The sequence below is a fragment of the Parus major genome, chromosome Z (assembly GCF_001522545.3).
Source record: "Parus major isolate Abel chromosome Z, Parus_major1.1, whole genome shotgun sequence".
NCBI lineage: Eukaryota > Metazoa > Chordata > Aves > Passeriformes > Paridae > Parus > Parus major.
Window position 1 is genome coordinate 64,860,105 of NC_031799.1, and position 14,990 is coordinate 64,875,094.

Below are 14,990 nucleotides of genomic sequence, written 5' to 3' on the forward strand. Positions count from 1 at the left end.
ATGGCAACTATTCTGAAATATGAAAAAAGTAGCAAAGAAAAATCTAAATCTATGAGTAGAACGTGAAGGTTCAACTACTAGTTGATGTAGTAAAATACATTTAAAACAGAATTTAAGAGAATGAGTGACACAGTTCTCGTGAGACATGCTTCATTTAAAGCACTGATACTCATTTAAATCCTATGTCAGCTTACAGAAAGTTCACACAATCTGGATGATATACTTACTCATAACATACCACCAGATCACCCAGCTACAGTGCACTCTAACTCTATAATTACAGGCTCATCTTGAAATATTGTACAGCTCATGAGTTCTGCATCAACAGCAGTACAAAGAAATGGTCCTTGAAAGTATGAGGTTATAACCAAAAATAACTTAAAAAGATTAGTTAGAATTTATTTCTTTTGAAACACTTAAGGGGAAGTAGCCAACAAAAAGTTAATAATTTGGACATGTTCCTAAAGCTTAATGTTGCAAAACGGAATAAAATATTCACATAATGAATCCACTGAATACTAGCAAATTTTCTACTACCTCTTTGTGTAAAAAAGTGGAAGAACTGGTGCTGGAAGCTAATTATTTACTCCTAAGCAACAAGAACAGGATAGGGATAAACCTTAGTGAAAGCCGCTTGGGGGAGGCCTAGGAAGCAAACATTTCCACAGATCAAAGATCCTCTCCCATGATCAAGCAGTAGTGTGAGATTAAGCACAGACATCCGAGAGAAACGATGCCAGTTCAAAACAAGTTTTCCAAAACGAGTTTTTTCATGCTTGCAATTAATTTCTGATCCAGCAACTCCTGCAAGAAATAGTCACAAGTAATCAACTGAACAGACAACTTCTTGCTACATTAGCTAACTATGAAATACATTTTTCAGCAGGCAAAAAGATAGTAAATAAACACAACAGTATCAAAACAAATAATTCCTAGAGTGCACACACAAGACCCAAATGGCTATCGCAACAGTAGAAGTATATCCAACAAGTTGGTAAGACATTTGTAGGTGGCCAAAATAACATTACCAGTTCTCTAACGCATTGCCAGTTTTGATGCCTATAAAAAAATAGAGAGACTAAGTATGTAATTTTGTTTCCACTCTGATTAGATTAAAAGGCCAGGTAAGGCAAGTGGAATGACTGAATTGATCACTACTTCACTACACAAGCCCACAATTTCCACTTATATGTATCTTGAGAGAAACTAAAGTACACAAATTGATCCAGTAATATAGATAATGTAGGATTGAATTATCTATCTGCATCATCCTCACACATCCTTAGAATAAAAGACCAAGTATCAGACACAGAATACAGTTAGAAGATCAATCTCCAAATCAGAGATGTCTTTTGAAGACCACATAAAAACGATCATGGATGTCTGAAAGCAGGTAGGAATAGTTTTTTTCTTCCTTTGCCACAAGCAAAGCAGAATATTTGGCAGCTATTTACTTTGTTCAATTCAATTTCTTTTGAAGGTGAAATAGATCACACCATATAAAAGCACTTCAAAAAAAGCAATGTGCCCTCAATATTCTACAGGAAGAAAAAAGCAGGTAAAAACTTCTCAGTAAAGGCCACTCCTGCAAAATTATCTGCCAATGTGCACAGCCCATGCCAACCTGTGCTGCATGCAGATGGCAGTCATGAAAGATACATCCCTACTCTCTTGTCATAGGAAGATACATGTGATATATATTCTTGTAGATGTATCCTCTGTGTTATAAATGAAATAGAGACAAATTTATCAATAATAATTGTATTGAAAAATTTGTAAAATTTAGTTATGGAAACAATCACTGTCAGTGTCAAGCCTGGGGTCGACACTGGGTGAACTCTGAATCAGCTTCTGTTGCACTGATTCCCCCAAGTTCACACTTGTCTTTTGGAGGAGTGGGTTTTTATATAGTTTCTGCAGTCTGAGGTTGTACAGTTTTTTCTCTTAGGGTTTGTTGCATATTCATATTTACTGTAGGTTTGTTAACTAGGTTTCTGAGAAGGGAGGAAAGGTTTGAGTGGCTTTACGGGAACTGGGTATTGAAATGCATGGTCTGGAGAATCAGATCAGTTCGGTATCAGGTAAAAATCACTGAGTCGTCAGAAGGCTGATTTTGCGTGGGTGGGTCTTGTTCTCTTTGGTGCTATTCCGTTCTTTTGCAAATGACCCTTCTCTTCTGGCTCCCGGCTGTGGTGTTGTAACTCTTTGCTATGCATGTGTGTTTGATACTTGTAACTAGTTTTTATTTCTTCTTACTGCTTATATACATATACAATAAAACACGAATTATACAACCATATATTACACTCTGCAACAGAAAACAGTTACACAAAAGGAAATGTTTTACGTTTTACTCCAGTCTGCAGTCCCAAAATACAAAACTGACAGGAGACCATCCTTTATTTGTGAAACAAATATAAACAGGGAAAAGATAAAAAGAGACCACAAAAATAAATCAGGACAGTGGATAGACTGAGTATACCTACTGTTTTCATGTTCACTGGGAAAAGAGCACTCCTGGTATACCAGAACCGTTCCCTACCCCAATTTGGTAGGTCACATACAAACTTCGTATCAATTAACTAGATCTGCGTCATCCCCACAAAGGTGAAATGGGTGGCTGAGATCTCACAGAAAGTTAAGAAAACTTATATTGTGTTGGCAGTACACATCTGCCAGTGGGTGATGGTTCTGATAGTTACAGGCCTGAGGTCACTGTATTTTACAGGGTCCCCTATACCTAATAAATAAACTAATAACAATCAATCACTTGGAGAGGCAGGGAAGGGGAGAAGGTTGCTATACTTGCTATACTTCTTTGCTATTACAGCTGGGTTCTTACTTGTCTTTTCTGGCAAAGGTGCAGGTAGCTTAAGTACGTGACTACATTACTGGGTATGACTTGATGTCAGGAAAAGCTTTCAAGATAAAAGGGAGGCAAATATTCTTCTAGGGTTCCTGCTATCACTGTGAGAAAAATTGTTTCAGATGCTGATTTGGAAACTTCCTCAAAACGACTGCATTAAAATGGTACGGGCTAGCCAGAGGCTACCTAAAGATCATCCAGATCATTACAGCTGTCAGAGACAGGCGTCATTCAGAAAGACCACTCTCCACTTCAGCAGCCCCATCTAAGTAGTGAGGATGCCTGACTGCTCTCAGAGAATGACAGTTGGTTACTGACTGCTAAACGAGGCTGCCCCACACAGATACGAAGTGCCCAAGTTTTCTGAGCCAGTGAGCTGTACCCGAAGCTGTGGCATTGGATGCAGTGAAGGCTTTCTTTGGAATGCCAACTGCTAATGAGCCAGAGCAGGAATCCACACACTCATGTCAGGTTCAGCAATACACCCCCACAGCACTGCTGCTGAGGCATCTGCACAGACACAGAATTTGCCATGGGCTAGTAGCCCAATATTTGGAAGACCTCAATACTTCCCCACACTGTAAATTGCTGTTAGGGGGATGATCTTATCCACATCACTAAACAAGAAGTGGGAGAAGCACTACACAATGCCACTGAGGCAATGTAAAATCTTGTCTGGGAAATGATCCCCAAGAAAATTCAGAGCACTGCCACAGGAGTAAAATTTGGAAGAATAATTTGGCAGGCACTTTACAGAATGTTGCCCAAATCAACTAAACAAATCATACTTTATATAGCAGAAATGCAAAGCAGAAACAGAAAATTCTTGGTCTATGGTAGTTTCAGAGGCAATTTACACCATATTTGGCCCAGATAAAAAATCATTATAAAATTTTTGTTAAAAAAAAAGGTCAAGTGGAAATGGTGCATTTCTAAGCTTATATCTCCCGGCCAAAACAAAGTGTCTTACAGGAGAAAACAGGACAAATCATCCTAAGTAACAACAGTGTGCCTCTACATTGGGCAGAGCAGTTCCCACTGTATGAGTAATGGAGAATGGATGTTTCACTGACTGGACATCAAGAAATGTGAAAGAAAAACTGCAATGGAAAGTAACATCGTTTGAAAGGGCAGAGCAAACCTTCCTAACCTATCAAGGAAAGGGAGAAGCAAGCAGTATGTTAAATTAATGGCTGTATCTACAGTGCTGGAAGAACAATCAGCTTCAGAAGTCTTTTTTTCTGACTCTTAGGCAGCACACAAAGGTTTCACACTGTGGTCTAGGAAACGACAAGCAGATGATTGGATGATACATGGTAAACCCCACAGGGTTTGGTGTATAAAAGCATTGCTTACTTAGCTGTGAGACACGTAGACGCCTCTATTGCAAATCATGGTGAACTACCACAGGAACACAATGCTGTTGCTGATCAGTTAAGGCCACCCTGACAGATGTTACACTGGGCCACTTCAAAAGACCAGGGTCTGCAATAAATACTGGTGCTGGCAGATACATGTACAAGCACCTGATTGTATTGCCTACCTCTCCTGCCAACCAGAAGGCTATTATGAAAGGCCTTTGCTTTTTAAACCAATGGTTAGGCATTCCCATTTCTATTAAATCAAATAAGGGTTGTCATTTCCAGCAAAAATGGTCCAGCTGTGGGATGGTGAACACCAGGTAACATGAGTTTATCACATGTCCCCATGAACCTTGCGGAGCCAGCTTAGTAAAGCATACTAAAAGACTTACCAAAAAACAGTTGCGAATTCTTCCACCTACCTTCCACTTACTTGCCCTTCAATGGATTTGGCCAACAGTGCTGACATGAGCAGTAATAATTCTGAATAGGAGGGCGTGAGTCCAAGGTTATGAGACTTACAAACTACTGTCAGGTCATCACCACACAGCACCAGACACCAGGTTCCTGTCTGAGACAGAAGAGGGGGGTGCACCTTGGTACTGGAAGGACAACCTTGTTTTCAGTGATCCCTGAGATACTGGCCCAGGTACTAAAAACTAAGTCCTTAATTTCAGAACACTTTGCCAATATGTTCTACAACATATATTTTGCAAAAACGGTGATTCCCATTCCTTCAACAGAGCAGACATGGACATTCACCCTGGGAATTCTCAGTTACTCTAAACTTGCAGCGACATCTGTTGGCAATCTGGGAGGGACAGTGATGCTCGGTCACACCTGCTTCAGCCTAGTTTTGGGCACAAAGGACACTCCAGTGGGAAATAAAAGGCCAACAGAGCTGATCAACATCCAAGGATGACCACAAAGAGAGCCTCGAAAATGGGTTTATGGGGCAAGATCTCCATGTTCAGATGACCCGTGAAAAGACTGATTTACCTTGCCCTTGTTATGTACTACTGACCTCTTACAAAGCAAAATAATTTTCACCAGTGAGAGTTACTAATTTTCTTTCATACAAACTCAAATGTTGAAACAACTTTGGTATGCTAGAGTTAGTAAGGTAAGTCCATTCCATGAAAGACCATAATACCTCACTGCCACTATGTGAAGAGCTAATTTAATTTTGATTCTGTCTCAACACTGATTGTTGGCCTGTGTGGGAGGGGTTGCACATGTGCCACTGCATGAGGCAGTAGGAGAAGATGGAGGAAACCCTTGTCTCTGTGGAGGCTTTGTCTGGCAGGCAGTTCATGTCTCACCTGGGCCAGACAGGTGGCAGGAGATACTGTACCCTCCAGGCTCTCCAGTCAGATGGGAAAAGGTCTGCACCCACGGGCTGCAGTGGAATGTTGGACTGGGCCAGCGGTCTCCTGTCTGCAGGCAGACCTTGGGAGGAGCCAGGGGACATAAAAGTAACTGCGTCACTAGCTCTGGGGCTTTTTGGCTTTTTGTTATGTCTCCAGCCACCTGTCTGCTTCTTGCCCTGGCCCTAGCCTGTTTGTCCTTTTTGCCCCAGCTCCAGCCTTCTTTATGGCCTTTTTGCCCTCTGGGCCCTCACTCTCCCTGCCGTCGTCGCCCCACTCCCGCCGGGCCCTAGGCCGGACACCGGCTGACCTCCGGCCTTTGTGCGCAGCCCGTGTCCTGCCCTGCCCCTCGCTCGTCCCAGCCGCCGCCTGGCCTGCCTCCCCGCCTCCCTGCCCGACGCCCTGCCCGCTTCATACCTGCATTCCCGCCTGCCTCCAGCCCGGCTTGGCCGAGCCAGCCTACCTCCACGACGACACCGCAGGGCTGTGCAGCGTTCTGGGCCTGCCGCCCAAGCGCCGCTGCCAGCGCCGCGGCCGCGGGAGCGCTGCCTGTGGAGCCCCTCCGAGAGCTGCGCGGGCTCCTCAGCAGACAGCGACCCTCACTCTGACACTCGGACCTCGACCGCATTCCCGGACTGCTGCTGGTAATGCCGGCTTCTTCTCGCTGCCTGCCCTTCACCCCCCACATTCTTCTTCATTTTCCTTCCTCCTTTTTCTGTCTTTTCTAGTCCTCTTTTGTAGGGCAACTCTCTTTTTTTTGTTACCAATAACCGGTTCTCAGATACAATACTATCTCGTTTGACTTAATTTCGTCATAGACCATCTGTTTTCAAAAAACTCCTTGCAGTTCACCGCAGTAGAACATGACACACTACCAAGCTGTGAAACTTGTGACTTATGAAAAATATAAAAGATAATTTTCCTTCATGAGAAAATTATACAGGAGATTTCTTATGGGAATTATAAAGTAATTTCACAGAAATTACTACATTTTACTTTAGCTAATTAACTAACAATTTAAGCCTACTTTAGATTTTGAGATCACATCCTAAAGAAACACATTTTCAGGTATGCAAAGCCATCAGTAAAAACAGCCTCGAGCCATTTCCAGAGGAACTTTACCATGGACCCTTACCCTCACATGTATCAGCAGGTGGACACAACACACAAGTGGAGTCCAAACTAGTGTAAGAGATATGGACCTACTGATCAAGACCAAACACAGGACACAAAGATGACCGAAGGACTACAGCATCTGTCATATGAGGAGAGATGGGACTGTTTACAGCCTGAAGAGAAGGCCTACTTAGGATAGGGTGAAACCTAATCAATACACATAAACAGAAGATTGATCAGCATAGGAAGAAGGCATGTCAGACTTTCCTCAGCAGCGTCCCCTGACTAGGAAAGAGTCGACAGGAATAAACTGAATCAGAAGAAATTCTCCATGCAAAAAAGAACACTTGCTCATTGTTAGGAGTGGTCAAGCATGGGAAAAGGCTGCCAAGAGGAGCTGTGGAGTCTCATCCTTAGAACTACTCAAAAGCTGAGTGAACACAGTCATATGCAATCGAATATAGCTGGTCCTATTTAACTGAGGGTGGAGTTACACTAAAAAATCTCCGAAGGCTCCCTGCCACCTCAACTACTCTGTGATCCTTTATTTTCACAGGGAGAAAGCTGGGAGAGACAGCCAAAGAAAGGACAAAAAAAAACCACCTTTTTTTTGGTCGAACAGAAACAAAACTGGAAATAATTGTTTAATTAACATTCTGATAACTGTCATGTGTGATAAAAACTATGTTATATATGAAGAGCTTTTATAAGAACAGCTAGGTTCTCCCAAACTAGGTACTACAGCAAGTTCTTCTGAAAGGACTACAGTAAACTAAAATTCTTAAAATGATGAATCAAATACATTAGCATTGTCTCAATACAAACAGTAAACAAGAAGGAAGCAAAAAGTATTTCAAGTCGGGATAAAAAGGATGCTTTAAAATTCAGCATAAAATCCTTAATCTCTTTCATAATGAGACTGGGATTCTTAATACCATAAAATCCATCTCCTTAATTTGACATCAGGGTACAACATGCTTGCAAAAGGAATTAAAACCAACTGAATTTAACTAATCTGAATATAAATAATCCATGAAAAACTAAAGCATAAAGATTGCAACAAAGCCGATATCTAAAACAAACAGTAACTTTCCCACCCTGCTTTAAGTGGACTACTGTAAGCAGGCAAGGCTGACTTTTCTGTTTTCAAATTCCTTTTCTTCTCTCCTGCTTTAGGGCACATGAAGGAGGTTCAGGGAGAATTTTATTAAAGCAAGCTGACTCGTAAAGCAAAATAATCACAAAGTCACAAAGCTATAAGCACTGTTGTTACTGATAAAACACTGGACTACAACCACCTTCAGTACCTGAATAGATGTAAAGGTGCAGTTTCACAAAGTCAACTGGGAAGCGGTACAGGGAGGATCCTCAAAATGACAGATGGGTGTGTACTTCTAAAAGAAAAAGCTATGATTTCCTGAAAATATGAGGATGAAGGTAAGCATAATTGTATACCAATTATGCTGAATTATGAATGCATGTTAATGAATCTCAGAACAAAGCATTTGACTATTCTCAATAATTCTTAATGCAATCCTTTAAATACCTCTTAAAGATGTGAGAAGTAATACGTTTACTGTAACACGGGTCATAACTGACCTGTTCCACTCAGTCTTTCCTCTTCTTTTCCACCTCACTTCACATTAGCCTGATTTTTCAACCTTACAGTCTTTCACTTCAATTTTTTTTCGGCCACTAGTTCATACAATCCCATCTCCTATTCCAGTTTTCTTCCCTAAATCCAGATTGTCAGCCTATCCCAAGAGTTCATACAGTTTCTCCCTCTCCTACCGGGTCATGACCACATTTCTTTGCACAGACTAAGCCCCATTTGCTTCCACAGACTGACCTTCAATGCAACTCGTCTGCTCCTCCCCGATTCACCTACTTCTCCATACATTCTCTTCTAGTCTTTGTTTGCACTCCTCTTACTCTCTTCACAGCAAAACAACACCTCAGCCTTCAACTGGAAGACTTCACCACCAATATTCAGTAACTTGTCAATGTTACAGTCTGTAGACCAAAGAAACTTACTGTGGGACGTATTGCACAGCAATCTAAGCCTTCAGGCTGACCATCATCCTGTAGTTTAGAAATGTACCTTAGACCTACTGCTACTTACAAGTACATTAATTCACCTTTGTTTCAACAAAGAACCAAAGAGAAAAATAAACTGAATGGATTCTGAAGTAAAAAATAATTAGAAATGGAGAGAAATTACAAGAAACAGAGAAGAAAAGAGAGAAATCAGAAACAGAGTGACAGAAAAAAAAATTAAATATAAACTTTCTTACATTATCTTAGCAAATTACCATCTTTCTTTGATGAAACAAAAGATCATTCCCCAAGACTAAAGAAAATGCAGTGGACCTGGTCAGGGGTGGGGTGATTAACTATTTTTTTTTTTCATCCATACTAAAACATGAGGCATTATTAAATGTAAGGAAAGTAGATTAGAAGATGTGGGGGAAAAAAAACCAACCCAACTCAAAATGAGTGGTTAAACAAAAACAATTGAAACAAGATTACAAGTGGTAATTTCATTAACTGTTTCATAAATATAGCCTTATATTTGTGTATCTGAACTTCCTCTGATTCAGCTTCATTCCTCTTCCTTGTGTCCGAGAGAGCAGATCTCCACCATCCACTCCACTTCCTCCCTTGAGGAAGCTGTAGTCTTCAATGGAATTCACCCTTCTTTTTTCCAAGCTGAACCCAACAGGCTCTTAGTTTTCCCAGTATGTAATGAAACAAAGACAATCTCGACTTTTAAGCCCAGCAATATGAAGTCTAAAAGTAAACATGACTGTTCTCTATAAAGAAGTATATACAGAGAATGAACTAAGAATTAAGCTACTGAATGATGTTAAACAAGAACAATGAGTAGATAGAAAGACTGTGAATAATTTAGACTGAAAATTAGACTGACATTTTTGAAACAAGCCAGAAATGGTATGCGGTGGGCCCTAATTTTTAAGATGAGTAATTGTTTTATGATATGGATCAAAGGACATTACTTAGAAGTCTGCAACAGAAAGCAAATGTACAGCTAACAACCTCTCCCCCCCCCATTTTTATGTGTGGGTGGAAAGGGTAAGAGCAAAACAAATCTATGGTTTTGTAGTGGCCCTCTAGTGTTAATCAGGTCCTGTGCTTTAAAAAACAGGAAAAAAATTCACAAACCTTAAGTTCAATGTAAACATTTCCTCATAATCCCTTTTTGTTCCCAAGTATGAAAGACTAATAATCCCTTTGTTGTTCAAGTATGAAGACCTGAGGCATACACAACACAGAAAACAAGTAGGCCACTTGCAACGTATGACTGTCAGAAGAAAACTTTTTTTTGCTTATTTAAGTCTTGATTAACTCTACACACTAGGACTCTAACATAGAGTTAGATGATTTTGCAAAAGATAAACTTTCTAGATACCATTGCTTTGAAGGGATTTTTACAGTAAAGTACTTGTACTAGTACACAAAGACCACAAATGTACAACAGCACAGACTAAAACATTAGAACAGGACTGAGACAACCAAGTGGACCCATAACATCCAAAAAAGAATACTGATAAACTGTGGAGTGGAACTGGCAGGCAGTGATGGAGTATGAGACCATACTGCATTAATGGATCAGAAATATGATATGACTCAACATCACCTTCAGCATTCTTTGTCCAAAGGGAAGATGAATGCAGCAAAGATCACACAATATCATTACCAGTCAAGAATAAATGAAAATACACAATGAGGACTTGGTAGCCAGCATCCCTTTCTCCCTTGTCACTGCAAGTAATCATAGTGATGTGATAACCATCTGTCCTGGTCTTCATAAATGCAGGACTGCAAAAGCAAGAGTATGAAAGGATGAAAAAAATCTAAGAATAGATTTCAAATACAAGTTCATGAAAATTAATTTGTTCAAAAATAGAAGTCATGTTTCCACCAATTCAGTGATCCATTGTCAGCAGCTGCGCTTTAAACTTCCATCTCACATGGTGATGCACTCTGGCTACTCTAGAACCTTGGTATCTTAAACCAGGACTTGCAATGTGACATCTCTTGCCTACAATGCAGGAACTTCACCACTGCAGCAGGAACAGCCCAAGTTATCATTTATTGCCTTTCAGTTTCAACAAAACACACTTCGTTCTTTGCATAAAATGGTGGGTTCTGCTGAGTAGTTTCATTGCTAATAATGATGGCTGGTGGGAAAGCAAGAAAACCCCTTCCTCTAAAACACACAGCAACTGCTCACAGGGTTTGGAGTATTGCTGCAACAGAGCTCTTCCAACGAATGACTGCAAAGTGTCTTCCTTAGAAACACACTGCCTGACCTTCACCTACTAAAAAAAAATCATAAAAGCTTGTTTTTTTCTGGGATCTCTTCATATACAATGTATGGGTATCCTTTCACAGGCTAGTGTTCAATTTCATCCACATTCTTACATAGATTTGAAAGAGAATCTCTACCTAACTTATGTTTCTCAACACTTGTAATAATAAATCCCAAAACTTTAGAGGTATACCTCCAAAACAGTGCTTCAAAAAACAGCACTAATCATAAATTTTGCTTCCCATATACACTACATAATTTTTGTGAGTACTTGTGCTTTGCTCATATGGTCCTAAGTTATATGTCAAAATTCTACTTGATTTTACTTTATGCTTCCAGAATATATAGTTTTGTCATAACAAAAGCACCCAACACTTGCACTCAAAACACATATCTTTGATAAAAATTCACACTGAAATATTTGTTTCACATAAGTTATAAAGTAACCCATAAAATTTGAGATCTAGTGAATCAAGTTTTTCAAGTAAAACTTTTACATCTTTCTAAGCAGGAAAATGTTTCTAGTTGATTCAACATGCCTGAACATAAATAATACCTTCTCCTCCTTGCCTTGGCCTATTGGAAGAAACTGAATTTGAGTACATGGAAGATTGACAGGAAATGCAGTCCTTCACTTATCACAGAAAAATGAAGGGGGTTATTCATTAAGGAGTATGTTGTAAATTCTCACTGTCTTTCTGCTCCCCTATGAATTTCAATTTTTTATCTCCTGACTGCCTTAGAAAGGAGATTAAAAAAAAAAAAAAAAAAGAAAGAGAAAAAAGAGGGAGGAGGGGGAAGGTATGAAAGGGAGAGAAAAAGGTGAAAAGTGGTGAGGAGAAGCAAAACAGAATGGGGAAAGGTGAAATGGGGAGGAGGTGACAGGAGTGGGGGAAGGTGATAAAGGAGAGGGAAGGCAATGAAAAGTGTTGGGGAAAGAAAGAGTAAAAGAGGGGGAAAAGAAAGTAAGGGGGAAAGGGAAAAGAGAACAAAAAAAGAGAACAGGGGAGGAGAAAAAAGAGGGGAGTAGGACAAGAAAAAAAGAGAGAGAAAAAAGGAGAAAAATAGTTGTGTCTGAAAAACACCCTGCATTCATTTGATCGACTCAAGCCCCGAAGCAAGAAGAAAACACTTCTCACTAGTTAGAGAATGTCCCATGTTTCTTTCTGCCACTTTAACATTAGACTGAACTTGGATGCTTAAGTAGAGACATTTTTAAAATTATTCAGAATATTTTGACTATACAGATTGCCATACTAGACCAGGCTGGTAAACCAGCCCAGCAACAATTTGCTCAGATCAGCCAGCACTGTATCTTGTCCTCAAGACAACTAACATGATATAGCCTATCAGTACCATACAGAATATGGTAGATATGGTATTCTAAGTATTTAATCCTAATTGTTAGCGGTTGTTTCAAAGTATACACTAGAAATACTTTTTCTAGCTTGTTTCCCTTCATTTGTTTCAAAAATCTGTTTGTAGTAATTGGAACTTTGGATAGTATTACTATAAGCATCCCAGGAGATTTATTCATCTTGAATATCACAAGCAATGGTCAGATCCAATTAAGGATTAAACAGAAACCTGACAAGTTATGAAATTCCTTCTACATATAGTCTTAAGTGCATTGTGCATGCCATTGTTTTTGAGTATGCAACATGAATAATTCTGTCATTCTGTAAAATGAGAACTTCAGAACAAATACCAACCTCTTGGCACCTTTTGAGCCATTACTACATGTAAAATGGAAGCAACACAATAAGAATTGTCTTCAATATGTATGCATTTTACAACTTAGTTCCTATGGGTTCACCTCTAAGTAATCAAGAAAAAAAATTTTCTCTGACCATTTTGTAGTATCAGCCACATGCAGGGAAATAACCTCCACAACAAGCAGATTCAATCCTATCTTGTATTATTTGATACTCAACAGCCCTGAGATTCTCTCACCTGACAAGGAAGCAGATAAAGCATCAAAATGGTGGGTTTGTATTTTGGATTGGATCTCTGAGATTACTCTAAGCCTGCTTGCACATACACTTCTCCAGATCTGCCTTCACATATCAAAGGAAGTATCTGCTAGCTACTTGCTAGTCCTTACCTCCTAGACCTCTGATTTTCACTTGTCCCAACGTTGAGATCACAGCATCAAGTTGTGAAGCTAGCCAAGTACTTAAGGGCTAAATTCAAGCCAGTTTCCATTATTTCTACATGTGCTAGTCAGAAAACTAGTCAGCTTCAGTCTTGCAGCAAATTTTTTTTTCTGAAAACTAGCTCCTGATTTCAGATTTAGAGTACAAGACAGACTCATGATTTCAGATCTACAGCACAAAACAGAAATATAAGTAAGAATCCAATATATAGGAACTTCAAAAACTTAAGTTCAGTTAAAATTTTGGCATTAAACTGCATTTTTTTGATAGCTATATATTTATTACTGATGTTTTTAATGTGAGAACCCCTGCAAAGACAGGAAAGGAGTGGGCCAAATCAAAAAGGAAACAAAACACCTGACTCATATCAAGTGACAGATAATAGAGACTTGTGATATTAAAAATGTCTGCTACCTTGTAAGTAGCTTAAAAATTCTAATTAATGCCAGTGATTTAGCTTTTTTTTTATTATTTTTTTTTACTCCAATCTATAAGAGTATTCATCTGCAAGCATACAGCAGGCAATGTGAAAATAGCCTATGGTAAAACCTACCAACCTGCCAATGACAGCATCTCTGTGTTTTCAGTCCATAAACCAGCCTGAGACCTGACCACAGCTTTACCATTGCTGAAGGGCTTGGGGACCCACCCCTTCACACAGCAGCTGTCACAGCACAGCCATGCTCTGTCAAGTGGATAGTTATCTGGCACATTCAAAAATACGAGCAAATCAATTTCTAAGAGACTGAAATACAAAACATACATATTTTGATAATAACGCCTGAAAGCAATACATGAGTTTTAATGGAACTGAATGAGGAGTGAAGGCTTACAAAAAAACAAACCAAAAACGCAACAAGAAACCCCCACCAAAAACAAACAAACATACAAACGAAAAAAAAAAAAAAAAAAGCCACTCCCAGGGACTACTGGGAACCATACCCAACTCGAAACAGCTGGAAGTCGAAACTAACAAAATGTCACCATTTGACCACTTCCCATGGCTGGACACCCAAAGGTGAAGAAATGACAGCGCCAGCGGGGCAGTGCAAAGTCCGGAGGGGCTCTGCCTCTCCGCATTCAGCTATGTTCCCACCACCGGCATGCCGCCCGGCCCTTTAACCCGGACCCTGTGATAGGCGGGAGGCACCAGCCCCGGGACGGCACCACTCGCTGCCCGCTGGGGATCGGGCTCCCGGCGCCGGGCGCCACGGGAAACTTTGGCGGTCGGGGAGCGCGCCGTACCCCAGCCCCGGGTAAGCTCGTCCCTCCAGTCGGCCTCGCACAGGATACAAAGTCCCGGCGGGGGTACCGGAGGATCAGCCGTACCCACCCCCTCAGGCGGCGGCGGTAGCGCTCAGCCAGGGACGAGGAGGGCGGGATGGATCTACCCCCGCCTCCCAACGCTGCAGCCGCCGCAGCCTGCAGAGGAAGAGCTGCTTCTGGCACCCGCACGCCCGCGGGCCCGGGCAGTGCTAAAGCGGCCCCCGGGAGTCCGAGAACCCGCCTCGAGGCATCCGCGGGAGGCGCCGCGCCTCGGGCAGTGGGCAGGGAAGCAGCGGCGCCGCACGTGTGCCCAAGCAGAGGCAGCGCAGAGCGCCGTCGGACGAGCGTCCGACCAAAGCGCGGGACCTGCCCGGCACCGCCGCGGGGCTCGGGAGAATCGCCGCAACTCAAAGTACCCCCCTGCTCCTACCCCTTCTTCCTTCCCCCCTCCCCCCGCAGCCCCCGTGCCCGGGCGAACGCGGAGCAGGTGGAACTCACGGGAGGAATGTGCGCCGCGCCGCGCCG

At 41.3% G+C, this 14,990-nt stretch overlaps 1 protein-coding gene across 12 annotated transcripts in view; it reads right to left on the reverse strand.

The window, feature by feature from the left end:
- PAM (peptidylglycine alpha-amidating monooxygenase) overlaps positions 1-14,990 on the reverse strand; it is a 132,441-nt gene extending 117,451 nt beyond the window's left edge. For 11 of the 12 annotated variants that reach the window (XM_015652381.1, XM_015652380.1, XM_015652387.1 and 8 more), the window contains exon 1: positions 14,964-14,990. The gene's annotated coding sequence lies outside the window, so the exon portion shown is untranslated. Of the gene's footprint in view, positions 1-4,649; positions 4,756-14,963 lie in introns of those variants that run through there. The other variant, XM_015652378.3, reaches the window with a different exon arrangement.